This window comes from Leptonychotes weddellii, chromosome 15 (assembly GCF_054177405.1).
Source record: "Leptonychotes weddellii isolate Sample4059 chromosome 15, ASM5417740v2, whole genome shotgun sequence".
In the NCBI taxonomy this organism is placed as follows: domain Eukaryota; kingdom Metazoa; phylum Chordata; class Mammalia; order Carnivora; family Phocidae; genus Leptonychotes; species Leptonychotes weddellii.
This window is the reverse complement of record NC_138383.1, coordinates 10,317,788-10,337,386: the sequence shown is the minus strand read 5'-3', so window position 1 is coordinate 10,337,386 and position 19,599 is coordinate 10,317,788. Positions and strand designations below refer to the sequence as shown.

The window sequence follows — 19,599 nt, the reverse complement described above, 5'->3', positions numbered from 1 at the left end:
CTCTTCTTTATCCATTCATCTGTCGATGGACATCTTGGCTCTTTCCACAGTTTGGCTATTGTGGACATTGCTGCTATAAACATCGGGGTGCATATACCCTTTCGGATCCCTACTTTTGTATCTTTGGGGTAAATACCCAGTAGTGCAATTGCTGGATCATATGGTAGCTCTCTTTTCAACTTTTTGAGGAACCTCCATACTGTTTTCCAGAGTGGCTGCACCAGCTTGCATTCCCACCAACAGTGTAGGAGGGTTCCCCTTTCTTGCAGGATGGTTTCTTAACACAGATGGCCAGTTAGCCTGCAGGCAGGTAGAGTAGTGATGGGGGCATTAGACAGCCCTCTACCATGGATCCTTCTAGAAAAGGAACTGGGTAAGTTCTTGACTTCTTTTGCTGGTAATTTCATCCCCAAGAAGGTGGATGAAACCACACAGAGGTCTTCCACTTGACACTTAAACCAGTAAGGAAGACTGGCTGGGAACATCAGGGCGAAGGCAGCTTTGGGGGAGAATGACCACTGGGTAAGCAGATTACCACAATGGTAAGAGCATAGGTTCTGGAGCATCATCTTCTGGGTCCAAATTCCGCTTCTGCGACTGATTAGCTATGTTCCTTTACCCTGCCTTGACTCTGTTTTCCTCTTTGGAAAGTGAGCTTAATAGTAGTACCTACTTCATAGTGAGCTTGCTGAAAGTCAAAGAATCGATACACTTAGTACATGGTAAGTATCAGTATGCGATAAATTTTAGCTGTTAGTGTTATTGTTACTTGAGTTCATATTTGTGATGGAAAATTTAGATGGACATAATCATAGACCTTATGGAAAAATTTTAAAAACCTGAGGTCAGCAAAGCAGGTACCTTAGCCAGAACTTATAAAGGGAAATCTGGGTTAAGACAGCTCAGCAAGCTTTTCCTGTAAAGAGCCAGATAGTAAATATTTTCAGCTTTGGGTCTCTGTTGCAACTAGTCAACTCTGCTATTGTAACACGAAAGCAGCAGTAGACAATATGTAAACAAATTGGCATGTCTGTGTTCCAATAAAACTTTATTTATAAAAACACGAGGAGGGCCGGATTTGGCCAGAGAACCATAGTTTGTGGATCTCTGGCTCAAGCAAAATGGGAAACACTAAAATATAAAATTCTGCCTGTGTTAATTGTAAGTGGTATCAGTAAGATGAAAAGCAAGCAGGCAATTAATCAACACAGCTGCAGAGGGAGCTGTTTGCCTCAGATTGAGAGAGGATGTGTTTCCAAATGACATATCTGATAAAGGGTTAGTATCCAAAGTATATAAAATACTTATACAACTCAACACCCCCAAAACAAATAATTCAATTAAAAATGGGCAGAAGAAATGAACAGACATTTCTCCAAAGAAGACATCCAGATGGCCAACAGACATGAAAAGATGCTTAGCATCACTCATCATCAGGGAAATGCGAATCAAAAGTACAATGAGATATCACCACACACCTGTCAGAATGGCTAAAATCAAAAACACAAGAAACAAGTTGGCGAGGATGTGGAAAAAAAGGAACACTCGTGTACTGTTGGTAGGAATGCAAACTGGTTCAGTCACTGTGGGAGACAGCATGGAGGTTCCTCAAAAAAATTAAGAATAGAATGACCCTATGATCCAGCAATCACACTACTAGGTATTTACCCCCCAAATATAAAAACAGTAATTTAAAGGGATACATGACCCCTTATGTTTGTTGCATTATTATATACAATAGCCAAATTATGGAAGCAGCCTGAGTCCATCCATAGGTGAATGGATAAAGTGGAGATATATGTATATATCCATCTGATGTCTTCTTCGGAAGAATGGAATATTACACAGCCATAAAAAGAATGAAATCTTGCCATTTGCAATGACATGGATGGAGCTAGAGAGTATAATGCTAAGTGAAATAAGTCAGTCAGAGAAAGACAAGTACCATATGATTTCACTTGTACGTGGAATTTAAGAAACAAACAAAAAAATGAGCAAAGGGGGGAAAAAAGAGAGACAAACCGAGAAATAGACTCTTAACTATAGAGAACAAACTGTTGGTTACCAAAGGGGAGTGTGGTCGGGGTGGGGGTGTGGGCTTTTGACCAGCACCAGGTGTTGAATGGAAGTGTTGAATCACTCTACTGCACATCTGAAACTAACACAACACCATGTGTTAATTATACTAGCATTTAAAATAAAATTAAATTAAATTAAAAAAGAAACTCCAAGAAAAAAAAAGATAAAAGAAAAAGGACATGTGCTCGAAGAGGAGGAACTGTAGTGTCTTCTGCGTAGCATACTGTTCAGAAATATATGGAGGTCTATAGCTATATGATGCTATTAACAAAAAGATGACGCCCTCCATGAATTTGTGAAAAAGGTTAAAGATTTTTCTGAGAAGAAAGAATAAGTTTTGTTTCTGTTTTGGGGGGTTGTTTAGTATGTTCAAAAGATGGAAGCAAGGAAAGGATAGAGCTCCTTCCTAGGGACAGCGCTATAAGGAAGAAGACACCATGGCTTCGGTAACCATGGCAGCAAGAGAAGGGACCCGGAAGTGGATCAGGTGGCCTGTCAAGAGGTGTCAGGCAATGGTGGCAAATGACAACCCAGTGAAAACTATGGGAAAGAGATCGAGGCCCAAAGGAAACCCGGCATGACCAATAATGGCAAGAGAATCAAAAGCAATCTAAAAGTGCCTGGATGAAAACACTAGTTGTCTCTAAACAGTGTGATTTGGGTCATTGTTATTCTCTTGATTGGACTTTAGAGTAGTTTTTATTATAAGCATCCATTACTTTTATATATTTTTAAAGATTTTATTATTTATTTGACAGAGAGAGACACAGCGAGAGAGGGAACACAAGCAGGGGGAGTGGGAGAGGGAGAAGCAGGCTTCCTGCTGAGCCAGGAGCCTGAAGTGGGGCTCGATCCCAGGACCTTGGGATCATGACCTGAGCTGAAGGCAGACGCTTAATGACTGAGCCACCCAGGTGGCCCGATCCATTACTTTTAAAATCAAAGGAAAATGAAAGCCAGTTAAGGTGGAGGAGGTTTCTTGGAGGAGCAACCTTAGGATGGGTGTTTAAAAATTATAAGAAGATAGATTTCACCCAGTGAAAATAGAAATTTCTCACTGTAATGGTCTGACCTGCACACTAGTGAGTGTCCATTGTGGCAGACATTGATTGATCCCCCATCAGTCATTTTATTACTTTCTTTCAGTGATGGTAGAACTTGCTTCCCAGCTTTCCTTTTGGTTATAGCATGGGCAAGGTGCACCATCCTAGCCGAGAATTGCTGAAAAATCTGCTGAGTGGTTCCCAGGAAAGGTTCTCCTTGTGTGTATGTGTGTGTGTGTACACGTGTGCATGTATTTGTAGCATGAGGAGAAACTTTGGCCTTCCTGTGTTGGATGTGCTCATGTGAGGATGTGGTGTTTGGTGCAGTGGCAACCGCTTTGTCACCACGAGGAGTGAATCCCGAGGTTGCCATCCAACACTCTGGTGATGGTAGACCAGGAGATGGAAAGAGTGGGGTTCTTGATTCATTGAACTGTAGCCATCCCTTCCCCCATCTTTAGACTTCTGAGGAAAACCTATTGAGGATTCAGTTCTAGTTAAGTATTGCAGCTCCTAATTTTCTCACTCTCCCCAGAATATTCACACAGACGCATGTTGGTGGCTCTCAAATTATCTAAATGTTAAGTCAGGTTTGAGAACGTTTCAGTGTTCCTGAGTCTCTGGTCTCTAACTGTTTTAATGCAAAGTCTTGCAGTAGGGTGCCAGAATGCAGTTTTAAAATTTTTATTATTTCATGTCATTAGATTTTGTTGCTTTAACTATTGGGGGGAATAAAGGCATTTTAATGTGACTCGCTGGCTTCTCTTTTTTGTGGTTGCTGTCATCCTTTCTCACGCCCAGCTCTGAATCCTGGAGATTCCCTTCAGTGGTGCAGGAAATTCCCATTCTCTGCAGGTTCGGACTCATGGGCAGGTCTCGGGGAAACACCAGTCTTTGCATTTCCTACAAGGTGGAGAATAATGGCAATGACGTACAGTTTGGGGGGCGGGGAGCACTTGGTCTAGCATAGCAGGTTCATATCCTGGCTCTGCACTGAGCAATGATAATCTTGCAAGTTACTTAACATGTCTCAGCTTTTCTTGGCTCATCGATAACTTGATGGTGATGTTAATGTGGTGGAGGTCATGAAGATTAAGGATTGGTAAAACCTTTAGCACTACACCTGGCACATAGTACAAACCAGCACATGGGTGCTGCTCTTCCCCATCCATAGGCAAACAAGGATGGGTTGGTCATGCTGCCAACTGATGAAGTGAACAAGGTTGGGAAGGAGTGCCCGAGTGACGATGCATGAAGGTGGTGAACAGAGAATTTGTTAACAAAGGAAATTCCAAGACCCCACCCAAACCCTCTGAACTGAAATCACTATAAGCCTGGGAATTTACATTATAATCAGGCTTCCCAAGTGATTCATATGCACACTCAAATGTTAGAATCATAGGCATGTATGTCTAGAAAGACATCACAGTAATGGTTTTAAGGAAATGCATTTAGGAATGGTCCCACTTGAATTGACATGAGTCCAGAAGGTCACAGGTAGGGTAGAGGGATAGGAGCCAGAACCATCTTCCCTTCTCCCCAAAATTTCCCTCTTCCCCAGACCTCTCTCTCTTCTTGAAATGGTCTTATTTCAGAACACCACAGCTACAACCCTTTTGCCTTCAGATCTCCCCCTAAACCTAAGGTTACTGTCTGTTAGGGACTAGGCTACAGTTAGTCTCTTGTGGTAGATGGGATTATTGTTTTCAGTTCTTCACTCCCTCCTACCTATGAACTTGCAGTCAATAGAAATGGAATGAGTGTATTTCTCTGCAGGCTAGCAAGTGAGAAACATGGGGGGTTGTAATGGTAAGCCAGTAAATTTTAGGGTAGCTTGTTACGCAGCGTTTTTGTGACCAGAACTGACTAACATATTTCTTAAAAGTGGAAAGAACTGGGGTTTGTCCGTGTTCTCACTGAAAGACTTACAAACGCTTTTCCAAGGAGAAGCTTGCTCACCGTTGTGGCGAGGGCCTGGAAAGGGGAGAAGATCTGCCCAAACTGATAGCATTTGCGCACGTTGATGTCTCCAAAGCGACTGCGGCGCTCCTTCCGGCCGGCTAGTCTCTTCTCTGCTTTCATGTCCATGAAGTGCCGGAAGGGGCCCTGCTGGGGCAGATGGGCCACATGCACCTGCAGTGAGGAGCTGAGGGCTGAGGTAGCACGTGATTACCAAGTCCCATGTGCTCACACCAAGACAAGGTGTACTTTTTAAAAACAGCCCGCTCTTGTTCATGCCTCTTGATTATTAGCTGGATTTCCATTTACCTTTCTTAATTTTCTATGGCCTTGGGAGACGGATCGAAGGGCCATCCCTTCCGTTTGTTGCTGGGAGCCTGACATGCTAGATTGCGGGTCAGGGCACTGAGTTCTAGTTAGGAGCTTGCCACTCGCTACAGGAACTTGGGCACTCACCACCCACCCATATGATGGATTATTTTTTCCAGCCTTAAAATGGCACGGTTTATATGAAACTGGAATGTCAAGAATGCCATGGGTTGCAAGTCATCCTTCTTGGAGGCAAGGGGCAGGGGGCAGGGTGCGATGTGTGTTGCAGGGTCCTATCTTGCGATTCTAATCTGGCTTCTATTAGAAACTGAGGCACAAAGGAGCCCCGCCTGCATTCCGCTAGGAGAGACACCACCGTAAGGTGCACAGTGGATTTCCCAAGCCAGAGAGTTCCCCTTCACGGCACCCTCTGCCTGGACCCAGCTCTCTGTTGGAGGGTCCTGCTGGGTGCCCACTGCCGCGACAGTCTCAGTCCCTGCCTTCCAACTGCCGTGATGCTTGCTTTCACCTGGTCTTCCGGGTTCCTGACGATCCCACCCTCACTCAGATCTCTCTCCTGCCCTAGCCTCTCCGGGCTGACAACAGAGCATCAAATTCTGCCCGCACACCAGTTTCTCCAAGGAGCTGCTACCCCTCCTAGCTCTGCCCGTGTGTGGCCAGTGGGAGAGTGGTGCCCAGCCTAGATTCTGACCCCGGGGCCACCCCGGGCATGCCCTGCCCTCCCTGCCTGCAGAGGTGACACTTTTACAACCCACAGAGGCAGGGACACAGTTGGGAACATGGGGAGGGGACGGATTCCTGTTGCTGATGACCGAATGTGCCCTCCTTCCCAGCCGACACACCTGCGAGGGTGGGGGCTGCTGAGGAGTGGGCGGCTGGACACGCCGCAGGAACCTCATCCCAATTAGGGGCTTGGGCCATTTCCTGCCGCCCACACAGCAGGAAACATAGATGCGTGTTGTTTTACTTTTCTGCAGCACTGACCATAAGGAGCCCGAAGGACACCGTGCTAGCAGTTCTGGAGGCGGGCGGAGGAGCTGAACAAAACCAGGCGCCACCGGGGATTCCAGAGATCCAACATCCCACTTCCTGCATGGAGAAACTGAGACCCAGCCAGGTGGGAGGACTGTCTCCCTGTTACCGTCTCTTGCATTAAGTATAAATTCACCGCATTGCTTCAGGGTGGTGACTCTGTTCCGAGGAAGGCAGTGCTCAGAGCCCACCTTGAAGAGCGACGGCATGAAGCCGCAGGGATGTCCATGGCGCCCGGGCACCCCGAGCACTCTGGACGGGGCCAGAGTCCCCCAGAGGGCAGAGCACGTCTGCAGGGCACAATGAGAGGCCTCCAGCCGGGCCTCCTGCCGCCCTCCTCCTTTCCCTGACTTGCCACGTTGCCTTCCTCTGGGAGAGTTAGCATCTCCAGCATCGTTGTCACTTTCTTAACACAACGCAAGCCTCACTTTCTGCCCTGGTCTTTCCCCCCTCCACCCCTGCCCTGCCTCCCCCCCTCCCCCGCCCTCACCTTACTCCTCCCCAGCCTCACTCCTATTCCTCTTTCAGGGCTCTGATTTTGGCTTCCAGTGAAGGGCCACCTCCACCAGAGTTAAGCCCTAGCCCACGCCCCCCCAACTCCTCTTCCTCTGGGCTTCCTGACCCTTTACCCCAGGGATCTGTGTCCCCCACTTGACTTCTGTGAGTGTTTCACTCCACTTACTCCTGCTCCTTTGGTCCTCGTCAGCTCTTCATTTGCTGAGCGTACCCCCGTGCGGGGCACGCTGTCATTCCTCAGTGTGCGAAGGGTAAGGGGAAAAAGGGATCCTTGGAAGACTCACGTCATGTATTCCTAAGCTTTTTGATATTGGAGGAGAAAAGTCCCAGCTTCGTCCCATAGCTTTGGTGGTGCTCAGACTCGAGATTAATGGTGGGTAAACAGGTCCCAGTGGGACCGGCAGCTTCCAGTCTGTTCCAGGGAAGCGAGGAGAGAAATGCCATGCTGTTAGGATCCATGCACAGCGCTAGACCTAGGGTTCATTTCTTTGTGTTTGACCCCACCCACAGAATAACAAGGGAGGTTCGAAGGAAGCAGACCCTCAACCCAGAGCCAAGAATGAAAGCCCTCGTTAGGAGAGACACATGGAACCTATAGGATAGTCTGATTTGCTTTTTGGAATATGATAAGCACAGTGGGCAGTTCTCTTTGCTAGATGCATTATTGGCAAATTGTTTTGCTGATGCCACATGAGTTGAGTTAATTATTGCTCTGGGGGTTTAACTGAGTAGAGAAGATCATTATGGGCTTCAATATGGTCGTTTAATTAGGTTAATTAAGTAATGAATTATGTGACCCTCTCACTTTTTTGGATTTATGCAGAATTATTTTTTCATATTAGCGTAGAAGTCGGCAGACTTTCTCTGGAGGGGCCAGATGGTAAAAACGTTACGCTTTATGGCCATATCATCTCTGTTGCAACTACACAACGTGGTTGTTGCCGCACAAAAGTAGCCACAGATAACAGGTAAATGAGTAGGTGTGGCTGTGTTTCTGTAACACTTTATCGGTGGGCACCAAATGTAACTTTCATATCATTTTCATGTATCACAAAATTTTATTCTTTTGATTTCTTTTTTTTCAGCCATTTAAAAACGGCAAAACCATTCTTGGTTTGCAAGTCATCCAAAACAGATGGCAGGACAAATTTGGCCTAATGGGCTGTAGTTTGCCACCCCCTGCATTAGTGGATGCTTCAGTACAACCCCTGTTGCAAGGAGACAAGTGCTAATTTCCAAAATAGAAACAAGGATTCTGAAGTTTTCTCAGCAATTTCAAAATCACTGTGCAAGATAGACATCTGGCCCATGGCCAAGCCTTAAGCAAACCGAGCCGAGGTTGGCTGGTCTAATCCAAAGTCTAGGGTTCCCAGGGAACTTGAAGCCATCCAGTTCATATTCTAGACCTTATGTGTGACCACATTTAAACCAACTTAGGGATCCAAGGCTCATTTAGAGATATAAGTCTCTCAAGTCCTAGAGTAAATGATCTCATCACCGTGACCCTTAATCACTGATTTTCACACTGACGATTTTGAAGCATGCGATGCAGTCCTGCCTCGGTGTAATATAACTTCCTAATGATGTTGGACAAAATTGCTTCTTCCCTCCCCACCCCCCCACATGCACCAAAGCCATAACTAATGGCAAGACTCCACCTCTAGGTTTTCCTCTACTGGGCCAGCCATGACCTTAGGTGTTGCTCCTTTCCTTTTCTCTAGATTTTAGGAGCCAATGTTGTGGACAGCCAGGGTGGGAGACCTGGGTCTAGGTGGTATTTGGTCATGTGGTTCCTGAAAGCTTTCAGCAACCCCAGGATGAAGCATTGCTCTTCCAACAGAATTTCAAACTAGAGAATGAAGTAGGCTTGATATAGCAGTTTCCCCAGGATGCCAGAGTAGGTAGAAAAAAATAATGCAGGGGCACCCGGCTGGCTCAGTTGGTGTGGCATCTGCTTCAGCTCAGGTCATGATCCCAGGGTCCTGGGATCGAGCCCCGTATCGGGCTCCCTGCTCAGCAGGGAGCTTGCTTCTCCCTCTCCTGCTCCCCCTGCTTGTGCTCTCTCTCTCTCTCTGTCAAATAAATAAATCTTAAAAAAAATAACTCAGAATGACTTTTTCTAGCATCTGCCGGAATACTTAATTTTTGAGACCATAGTAAGGTTCCGACATTTTAAAAACCTTCATTGGTGGAAGTAGGTGGTGGTGGGCTAGCAGAGCCCAGCCCAGGGTCTTGTACACAGTGGATTCTCAGGAAGCATTTATAAGACAAATGAAAGGGGGAAGGCGTTTTGGGGGCGGGGCATGAACTGCCAGCTGAACTCCCTCTCCGGTCTCTGTAGGGACATGTGTTATTCTGGGGGGGAAGTTCCCCTCTAGACCCAGGCAGACCAAATCCTGTCCTAATTTTACACCACCAGCTCTGTCTCAGACAGCTGTGCCACTGGCTTAGCGTTATCTTAAAAGAGGAATCCAGGGGCGCCTGGGTGGCTCAGTCGGTTGAGGGTCTGGCTCTTGATTTTGGCTCGGGTCATAATCTCAGGGTCGTGAGACAGAGCCCCACCTTGGGCTCTGAGCTGGGCTTGGAGCCTGCTTAAGATGCTGTTTCTCCCTCTGCCCCTCCCCCCGCCAAAAAAAGAGGACAGCAGCTTCCCTGGGCTTTGCCAAAGCCTCCTCAGTCAGTGTTTGCTTTCTGCAGCATTGGCAATCAGTCCTGCTGGAAGCAGGTGGAAGGAGCCAGCCCCCACCGAGCTCAGGATGGAAGGAGCCAGCCCCCACCGAGCTCAGGATGCGGTCCCCGGTTGTGGAGGGTGCCCCTTTGTCGGGAGAAAAGCTCCAGAGGGTTAGAAGGGATGGGAGGGGCGGAGGCTGGGGCTTCATGTTGTTCTTTTTCCTTACACAATAATACGACAAATTCGGCAGTTTTTATGTTCCTCTCCTTGGTAATTTTTTTTCGGGGTGGGGTGGGGGAAGAGAATGGTCGCCAGGGAGATGGAGGGGAAGTTGGAAAGAGGCTGCCCTCTGGGACTGATTAAACCCTGGAGATACACGTAGTCCTAGAAGACGGAGAAAGTTTTTAAAAAGATTATTTACAACTTAAAAAGTAGCTTCGTGCCCTCAATCCAGAAAGCACTTCTCGTCTGGTCCAGGAAGGGCATCTTTGCATCTTGGCATTAGACTCTGAGCTCTTGAAGACACAGTTTGGGTTCCGCTGGTCTTTGAAGCCCCAGCACCCATCCTGAAGCTTGGCATACAGTAGTGCTCTATACATGCAGGTGACAGTAAATAAAGACTGAATGAATGGGTGGAAGACATGCAGCTTTCTGGGAAATGTATTCTGTGCTCAGCACGATCCCAGCTACTCCCCACCCAGAGGCGGGCTGTCTGCGAAAAGGAACAGCAGTCCAGACCCGGGAGAGCGGCTTGAAAAGGTGTGAAATGTGTTGAATTTCAGTCTCTTTGCTGCAAGTAAATGGGAAAATCCTTTATCCGCCGCTCACGCGTCTGGCCCGTCTTGTCTTCAACAGTTTCTCTTTAAGGGGAATTTGGCTTTCAGACTGCGGGAAACTATCAGACTTTGGCTCCAGCAGAAATTCTCATCCTTGGTGGTGTGTTGGAGCCTCCTGGGGGAGAGGGTGGGGCTTAAAAAATTCCAAAGCAAGGCTGCACCCCAGGCCAAATGCACCTGTGTTTCGGCAGGCGGGACCCTGGACAAGCCCTCCAGAGGATTCGACCGTGAGCAGCCAAGGCTAAGAACCACTGAGGGAGAGTTGAGTTCACGTGTGCTGCCCCAGCTTTACCAGACAGCGCTCCTCTGACTGCAAGTTAGCGGCCAAACCAGGAGGGGCTTTTAAGGGTGGAAATAATGATCCTGTGGATTATAGTATTCGATTGGAGTCAGCACTTTTTATTTTTGACAGTGGCTTCAATAAGTGGAAAAAAAACAAAAAAACCAACCCTGAGTCTTTGTATCAAAAAGTCATTTAGTTGGATTTTAAAGCTTTATTGCTTTTTGCCAGATTTGAACGGGGTTGGGGTGGGCGGGGGTGGAGTATTTAGTGTTAGAGAAATACCGTGATTTTTTTACAGCAAGGTTTACTTTATTATTTTCTGAATCCTCAGCTCCTAGCGTGGGGCCTGCCATGTAGTAGATACTTAGAAATGCTGGAATAATTATAGCAGCTGTCGCTGGCTGGATGCTTCCTGTTATATTCACCATCTCATTTAATCTACAGAGTGACCATATAAGATGGGTCCTATTTGTATCTTCATGTTGAAGGGCATGGTGGGCTGACTTCTAAGATGGTCTGAGATTCTGCCCCCTATTATGTGCGCCCTGTATAGTCCCCTTCCCTTGAGTGTGGGCAGGACCTGTGAATATGATGAGATATAGCTCATGATTATGTTACATTGTGGCAAAGATGAAGGGATTTTACAGATGTAATCAGGGCCCCTGATCAGTTGACTATAAATTAATTAAAAGGGAGTTTATCTTGGGTGGGCCTGACCTAATCAGGTGAGCCCTTTAAAAGAAGTTCAGGGGGCTCGAGACTCAAGTCATGCTGGCCATATAGAAGCACACCACCATGATTTCTTTTTTTTTCTTTTTTCTTTTTAAAATATTTATTTATTAGAGAGAGAGAGAGAGGGAAAGAGAGAGCACGCACATGAGCAGGAGGGGCAGAAGGAGAGGGAGAGAGAGAATCCCAAGCAGACTCTGCACTGAGAATGGAGACTGACACAGGGCTCGATCTCACAACCTCGAGATCATGACCCCGAGATCATGACCCCAGTTGAAACCAAGAGTCCGACTGTGTCACCCAAGCCCCCCAACATGCCACCAAGATTTCTTTTTTTTTCTTTTTTCTTTTTTTTAAAGATTTTATTTATTTATTTGACAGAGACAGAGACAGTGAGAGCAGGAACACAAGCAGGGGGAGTGGGAGAGGGAGAAGCAGGCTTCCCGCTGAGCCAGGAGCCCGATGCGGGGCTCGATCCCAGGACACTGGGATCATGACCTGAGCCGAAGGCAGTTGCTTAACCAACTGAGCCACCCAGGCGCCCGCCACCAAGATTTCTAAAGCTGCAAGCAAATGGACTTTGGCAACGACCCTGAGTCTCAAATAAGAGCTGAGCAGAGGACCCAGCTAAGCTGTGCCTGGACTCCTAACCCACAGAAACTGAGATAATGAGCAGGCATTGCTGTAGGTTGCTACGTTTGTGGTAATTTGTTACACAGCAATGGAAAACTAATACACTAGTGAAGGAATAATGATGCAGAGAAGTCACAGGACTTGGCCAAGGTTGCACATTAGGAATGGTGGAGCTGCGAGTGGAACCCTGCCATTTCTGACCCCTTGTTGTTTGACATTGACACTAGTGTCGGTTTGTGAAATAAGGCTCATCTGCATCAGCTCCCCGATTTTCTGTAAACTATAAATGGGACAAAACCAAGGCTGAGACCAAAGCCTTTGTGAAATGAAGTGGAATCATAGCAAATGTGGAGACACATTTGGAAGTCATGCCCAGGAGAAGGCTGAGGAAAACTCTTTTAATAAGGACCGGGAGCACAAAAGCCAATTTACCGAACATCAAAGAAACCTCAAGAAAAAAAGATACATGGCCGTGGTCACATGGTGACACCCATCTGTTTTGCTCCCGATGGGAGGATGCCGACCTACTTTTCTGATTGGATCCAGAGTTTAGACCATCGTGATTATTAGAGTTGCCCTTCCTTAAAGAAAAGCTAATCTTTACTTCTAGTAGTGGTAATGTACGTTTTAATCCAGCTTTTCCAGTGTGTGTGTGTGTGTGTGTGTGTGTGTGTGTAAAAGTTTGTTGGAGGGAAAGAGGTGTCTTGGAAAGTTACTATTTTATTCCAGTCAGCTAGAATGTATCTTTCTCTTTTCTCCTCACTCACCTGTCCTCTTTCTGCCTGGGAGATAGATGTGATGCACAGAGGTGAGCAGCCATTTTGTGAACATGAGGACTTAACCTCATGATAAGAAGGCTATGAATGGCTTGGGTCTCTGATGCCATCATGGAGCCCCCTACCAGCCCTGAACTACTTTCCTCTGGACATCTTGTCATATGGGGGAAATACACTCCTCTTTCTGTTGGTGGAACTTTTTTCTTCTTATCCCTTCAGGGCAAATGTAATTCTGTCTGATATAAAAATCTAAAAAATAAGGTACACTCCCCAAGTATTTGAAAAATACTTGGTAAACTGTCCAGTATTAACATGTGCAAGGAACAATTCAACATCTCTATTATATAATTTAAAGACCCTTTTCTAGAGTTATAATCAGGGTGAGAGGGGGATTCAGGGATGCCTCTCTCCTTCATTACTGACTCGTGGGAAGTAGGCATAATGGTGTGAGATGGGGAGGAGGGTGGCTGAAATAGAATTTAACTGCAATAATGAATCACTCATTGGCCCTGATGTGTTTAATTTTGTCTGAAGCACAGAAGACCCAAAGAATTGCTCTTTGTCCTTGAGCAACCCGTAACCGAGCATCTGTTTGGGATCTAAAAGTACATTCAGCTTTGGGGTAAGATGAGTAGGCTTAGCCACTGCACACACCAGTGAGGCAATTGTCTGCGTCATTAGACACAGGATCTGCAACAAGAAGGAGACAGACCCAGTTTTCCCTTCCTGGTCCAATCACAGATGAATCACTGAATTCAGCTCAGGAGCACCTAGACAAACTGTCTCTCATTCAGAGGACAATGATGGCAATGGTGCAGTCACTATAACCCTAAAACTCTCTTGGGGTGCCTGGGTGGCTCAGATGGTTAAGCATCTGCCTTCGGCCTAGGTCATGATCCCAGGGTCCTGGGATCGAGCCCCATGTCCGGTTCCTGGCTCAGCGGGGAGCCTGCTTCTCCCTCTGCCTCTCCCCCTGCTCGTGCTCTCTCTCTCTGTATCTCTGTGTCTTGAATGAATAAATAAATAAATCTTAAAAAAAAATTAAAAACAAAAAAACCCTAAAACTCTCTTGTGATTTGGGGCATGGCTGAAGGAGGTGGGAATAATTAGACTGAAGAAGAGAGAACCCAGTGGGAGACATGACAGTTATGAAACACTGCCTCGTAGAAGAGTGATCAAACCCATCTCACCCAGCCCCGATGGGTGGAATTGGAACCAGTGATGGAAACTTCCAGGAGGCAGTTCTGGATTTGGATTTGGATTTGCTTACGATGTTAACAGCTGCAGCTGCCAAAGACAGAGTGGCCCGTCTCAGCAGATGGTCATGTCGTTGCTGGCACTTTAGATCGAATGACTTCTTGTAGAGATGGTGTACAGGGATCCCAGCATTCACACGTTCTCTCCTTCCCTCAATGACTTCACTGATGGATTAGAATTATTAGTGTCTACTAGGTGTCAGGCTCTTAGTGGTCAGACTACGACCTTGAAGATCTCTCCCAACTTGGTGGTTCTCAGATGCTCTGAACACAACGAGCTCCGTTCTGCACAAGGCAGAACCGAAGCACCAAAATCTGGGACGAGTTGCACAAAGCCACGAGGCATGTCAGCGGTGGACCCGTCATCGTCTCTGAGCTTTTGCTCTGTCTCCTCTCCTTTCTTTTTCAATCATCTGCTGCTTTCAGAGAAAACCAAGTCATGCTGTGCTAAACCATCAAGGCTTGGGGAACGTGTTTAGACAGGATGTGCAGTTACCCAATACTGGTCTGAATGCTGTGTTTTCCTGACTCTGACAAATTGGAGCAAGCTCTCCTTTTGATCTACAATCTTCCAAATCGCCCCAGATCCCCCCGAGCGGAGGCGGGTCATCAGCAAGGGATGTGGTTCGGATTTCATACAACACATGTCTTTCTGACGGGGCGTGGCTGCGGATCCTTCTGATGCACTCAACCCTGCTCCGCTCTGCCCTAAGATTCCAAAGATTGCTGTGGAAAGCGCACATTTCCAAGCAAGCCCATTTCACCCAGTTCTTAAACATGTATGAATCTTCCTCCCTCCCTCCCTTTTTCTATCCCCCCCATCTCTCTCTCTCTCATGCACTCATACACACACACACACACACACACACACACACACTCCACCACTTCACCGTCGATCTTTACATCCTACCCTTATGGATGTTTCCTGCCAGGATCTCTTGCCTGGCAGACCCTCTGTGAGGTTAGGAGTGCCTCTCAGGTGGTGAAAGGCAGCCTCGCTTCTGCAGCTGGGCATTCCACAAGCAAGCAAGGGGACATTTTTACTTCTGAATGCGCCAGGCCTGCAAGATGGAGTGAGAGCAAATTGGCAGCTGTGTTGGATCGTCTGACGCTGGGAAAAGCATCTGTTGGAAAACTTGCTTTGTAATTTCCTGAGCCTTTCGGGGTCAGAAGTGGGTAGAAACCCCCCAAATGGAAGAAAAGCTTAATTATTTTCAAGGGGGAGGAAAATACGAACCAGAAGGGCTCACATGGGGGCAGTCTGTGGATTCTGAACTTCAGGCTCTCAGGATAAATGCTTCCAAAGCTTCCCAAAGCACTCCTTTCTTCTGGAGCAAGCACTGGAATCCTCCTGAGATAATTGATTTGGCCCAGACTTTACTGTAAGTGGGTGGGAACGCGGCTCACATTCACCCTCTGCCAACATTGCTCTGGAGGGCTGGGGATGAGCTGGAGAACAGCACAGGGCCCCTTAATGCATTCACTGCATTTGTGTCTTTGATTACTGGTTTTATTCACCAAGGTATTTTCAGCACTGGAACAGAGCCTGACACGGAGTGGGTGCTCAGCAAAGATTCAGGGAGGGAGGGAACGCATCCATTTTTGTATCCCATGCACTCCCTAAAGTTCTTGTCACTTAGCTGACTTGTATAAATGGCTGCTCTGGGAAACCGAGGTCAAAAAGCAAAGGGGGGCTCTGATCACTAAACAGAACTGGAAAGGAATATAAATTGGGAAGGTCGGAGGAGTGGGGGAGTAGCGCACTGCTCTGTGGAAGTATCTGGAAAAGCCCTGGGCTTCTGTGCATACCCTCAGCAAGCCTCTGAGCTCAGAGACAGGAGGAGGCCAGAGATTTCCCCCACATGCCTTGGAAGTTTACAGCTCATCCTCAACTGTGTCTGCAACAAAGATTTTGCACTTTCTTGGCTTCAAGGCTGAGGCCTTTATCCAAAATAAAGGGTCTCCCCTCTCTCTCCTACATCGCTTTGCTACATCTCTTCTCTTCCCTTACCCTGCAATTCTCCTTAATTACTAGTTTCAGTCCTGGGGGATAATACTGAGCTTTGCAAAAAAAACAAAACAAAAAAACCCCCACTTTTCAAGTTCTGCCTTATCTGGTTCCGTCATCACGGCTTTCATTGGCCCGAATGAGACTAAAACCGAGAAGGCTTTTAGGGAAGCGAAACTCTGACTTTCAAGAACTGAGCAATGGCCACATAACGAAAACCCTTTCTGATTCCACGCACATAGGTCTCTGGGGGTAATTAGGAGAATTTATGTATCCCCTTCTGGCAACTATCATTCGTCACTGTGTTTAGCACGTGGAATAAGTGACGGCTCCATGTTAATGATCAGAAAAGGTTGCATCTTCCAGGTAGCAAATGAGGCTTAAAGATAACTTTTCATCTTAAAAAAATAGCCCCCTCACTCTCCCCTCCCCTGTCGGGGGTGGGGGGGCACACTTAGCAGAAATGCCGTGTAGATGTATTTGCAGGAGGTTTGACTTCTTTAGCGAGAGGAAGATAGAGATGCAGAGAGGACTCGCCCCAGCCCCCTGGGCACAGACAATGCAGGCTAATCCGTATGTTTGGTAAATTAGGGTTGGTAAATTGGAGCTCGAGAGCCATAGGCAAGGGTAAGTCATCCCTTGGGGAACAGGTAGGTGAGGCAGGGGAGAAGGGACAGAGAGGTGGGTGGGGGGAGAATTTACAAAAGGAGAAACAAGGAGACATGCTTTTAGCTGGCTTAGCTGCTCTCCCATGGATCAGCTCCATGGTCGCTGCCTCCTACTCTGAAGACACTTGCTACCAGCACTAAGTGATTCGTTCCGCATACTAGAAGGGAGACCTTGTTGGCCAGTGGCTCTTCCCTGCCTCGATGGGACATGGCTGGGGCTCAGGTCCATGCTTTGCTGGGCTGAGAGGCAGCCCAGCGTGGAAGAGCCCAACTCAGCAGAAGCAGAGGTGATCAATGGGGAAAAGGGCTGGGGTCCCTTGGCCAGAACAAAGCCACCCCCACCCCAGGAAAAGTGCGCTCTGCTTTTCCTCCTGAGTATCAGATTCCATTACTGAGAAGATGAGGCCACCTCTGCGGCCCGTGACACAGAATGAGGCCCCTGAGCTAATCAGCATGCACGGCCTTTCATTCCATTGTTGTGGTCCTTTCTGGCTCAGCCCTGGATCATACCTAAGTATGGGAATTAGAGCTTTGGAGCCAGAAGTTCAGTCATGAATAGCAGTAGCTCTGCAGACTTGCTCTTTGCAGCCATAGTGCTTTTCCTACCCCAGCAGCTCTGCCCCTGCGTGAGAAGCTCCAGCTCCAGGACCCCATTTAATAAACCCAAGGGTGCCTGCAAATGCACGGGGATGGGGTTTGTCTGCAGCCCCGGGCTGGCCTTACCCTTGGCATCTTTTCTCGGTTCCGTTCTGCCAAGAGATGGGCCTTCCTTAGCAGCCTTGTCACCTCCTGTGTCTTTTGCTTTGTCCTTAAAGATCTGGACACCTTCCCCCTTCTGCAGCATCTGCCCATCAGGCAAGGGCTGGTCTTCAGGCAGTACCTCTTGCTTCTTGTTCTCTTTTTTCCTCTCATGGGGACCTCTAAGGATAAAAAGTCCACCATCAGGTATCATGTTCTGAGTGACTCAGTAACCCCCAAGTGAGTGGCCTGGCATGAGGTCAGAAGAGGAAGTTGCTGAACAGGAACTTCCAACTTCATGAAAAATCATTTAATCTGGGAAGAAAATAAATCGATGCTGGCAGCTTATTCTTGCATATTTGCATAGCACAGTCATGAGAGAAAGGTGGGAATATCCCCCAAGTAGTAGAACAATAGGAGAACAGGTGTCCCACATCTAATGCTTCCCACTAGTGCCACTAAGGAATTACACACATATACACATGTATATATTACAAAGAAAACAGTTCCTACAGGGGTGAGACACAGGAGATCAGGAAACATCTAAGAGCTGGTGTTTGTGTGTGTGTGCGTATATATATATATTTTTTAAAGATTTTGTTTATTTATTTGAGAGAGAGAGAGAGCATGAGTTGGGGGAGAAGCAGAGGGAAAAGCAGACTCCCCACTGAGCAGGGAGCCCAATTCAGGGCTCGATCCCAGGACCTGAACTGAAGGCAGACACTTAGCTGACTGAGCCACCCAGGGTCCCCTGGTGTATATATTTTTAATATCAAGGAATTTTCTCTTTAATTTTTTTTGAGTATAGTTGACACACAATGTTACTTTAGTTTCAGGTGCACAACACAGTGATTTGACTTCTCTATGCTTTATGCTGTGCTCTCCACAATGTAGCTACCATCTGTCACCATAGTATTTCATTTTTAGAGGGTAGGGTTAATATACTGCTCATCAAACTGTGTTTTCTGGGTTTTTTTTTTTCCCCATTTCCCATTATATCAATTATTTGTGTTTGGGGAGAATATTAAGCCGTTCTTCAGTGATTTTCCTTTTTTTTTTAAAGATTTTATTTATTTTAGAAAGAGAGCACGAGCGGAAAGGGCAGAGGAAGAGGAAGAGAGAATCTCAAGCAGACTCTGTGCTCAGCACGGAAACCAAGGAGGGGGGCTCGATCCCAGGACCCTGAGATCATGACCTGAATCGAAACCAAGAGTCAGACGTTTAACTGACTACGCCACCCAGGCACCCCCTTCAGTGATTTTCCAACATCCAAGTCACCCCAGTGGGCAAGATCCACAAGATCCTTCCTGACCTGAACCTGCTCCCTTCATCTTCTGTTCCACTCAACCTCTCCCCCTCCCAACCCCAATGCTCTTTCAACAGGAGAACCATCCCAGTGCCTCAGAAATGCTGCTGGCTCTTAGGCTTCTGGGATTGGCTTGTCTCTCTCCCTCTGCCTGGAATGTAACACTTTCCCTCCTTCCCTCCCCTGAATGCTCATCCTCCTGGGGAACTCCTACTCATCACTTCCTCTATGGTGCTGTTCATGACACCCCCCAGTTCTCACCCTGAGATGTAGACCTGCCCTCCCTCTGGTCTCTGGTATCTTTTTTTTTTCAAAGATTTTATTTATTTGTTTGAGAGAGAGAGCGAGAGGGCACGTGCTTGAGAGTACAATCGGGGGGAGAGGCAGAGGGAGAGGGAGAAGCAGACTCCCCGCTGAGCCAGGAGCCTGATGCGGGACTCAGTCCCAGGACCCTGAGCTGAAAGCAGACGCCTGACCGACTGAACCACCCATGCGCCTCTCTGGCATCTTTCAAGTATCTCCATTTTAGTATTGACCAGTTGTGCAATAAATGGTCTGTTTTCATACCTACTTCCACTGTTAGATTTTACGTTCTATGAAGTCACAGGCTCTATCTTGTTCACCAATGTCTTCTTAACACATAGCACCTATATCTAGCAAGAGGCAGATCCTCAATCCATATTGGATGGGTGGATGGATGAATGGGAGGATGGATGGATGGCAAGATGACAAAGTA

The 19,599-nt window shown here is 47.1% G+C and overlaps 1 long non-coding RNA gene across 1 annotated transcript in view; it reads left to right on the top strand.

Moving 5' to 3' along the window:
• LOC145717292 (uncharacterized) overlaps positions 1-6,705 on the top strand; it is a 51,481-nt gene extending 44,776 nt beyond the window's left edge. Inside the window, exon 3 of the long non-coding RNA XR_014140410.1 lies at positions 6,389-6,705. This is a non-coding gene — a long non-coding RNA (uncharacterized LOC145717292). The remainder of the gene's footprint in view (positions 1-6,388) is intronic.
• Positions 6,706-19,599: the final 12,894 nt, after the last annotated feature.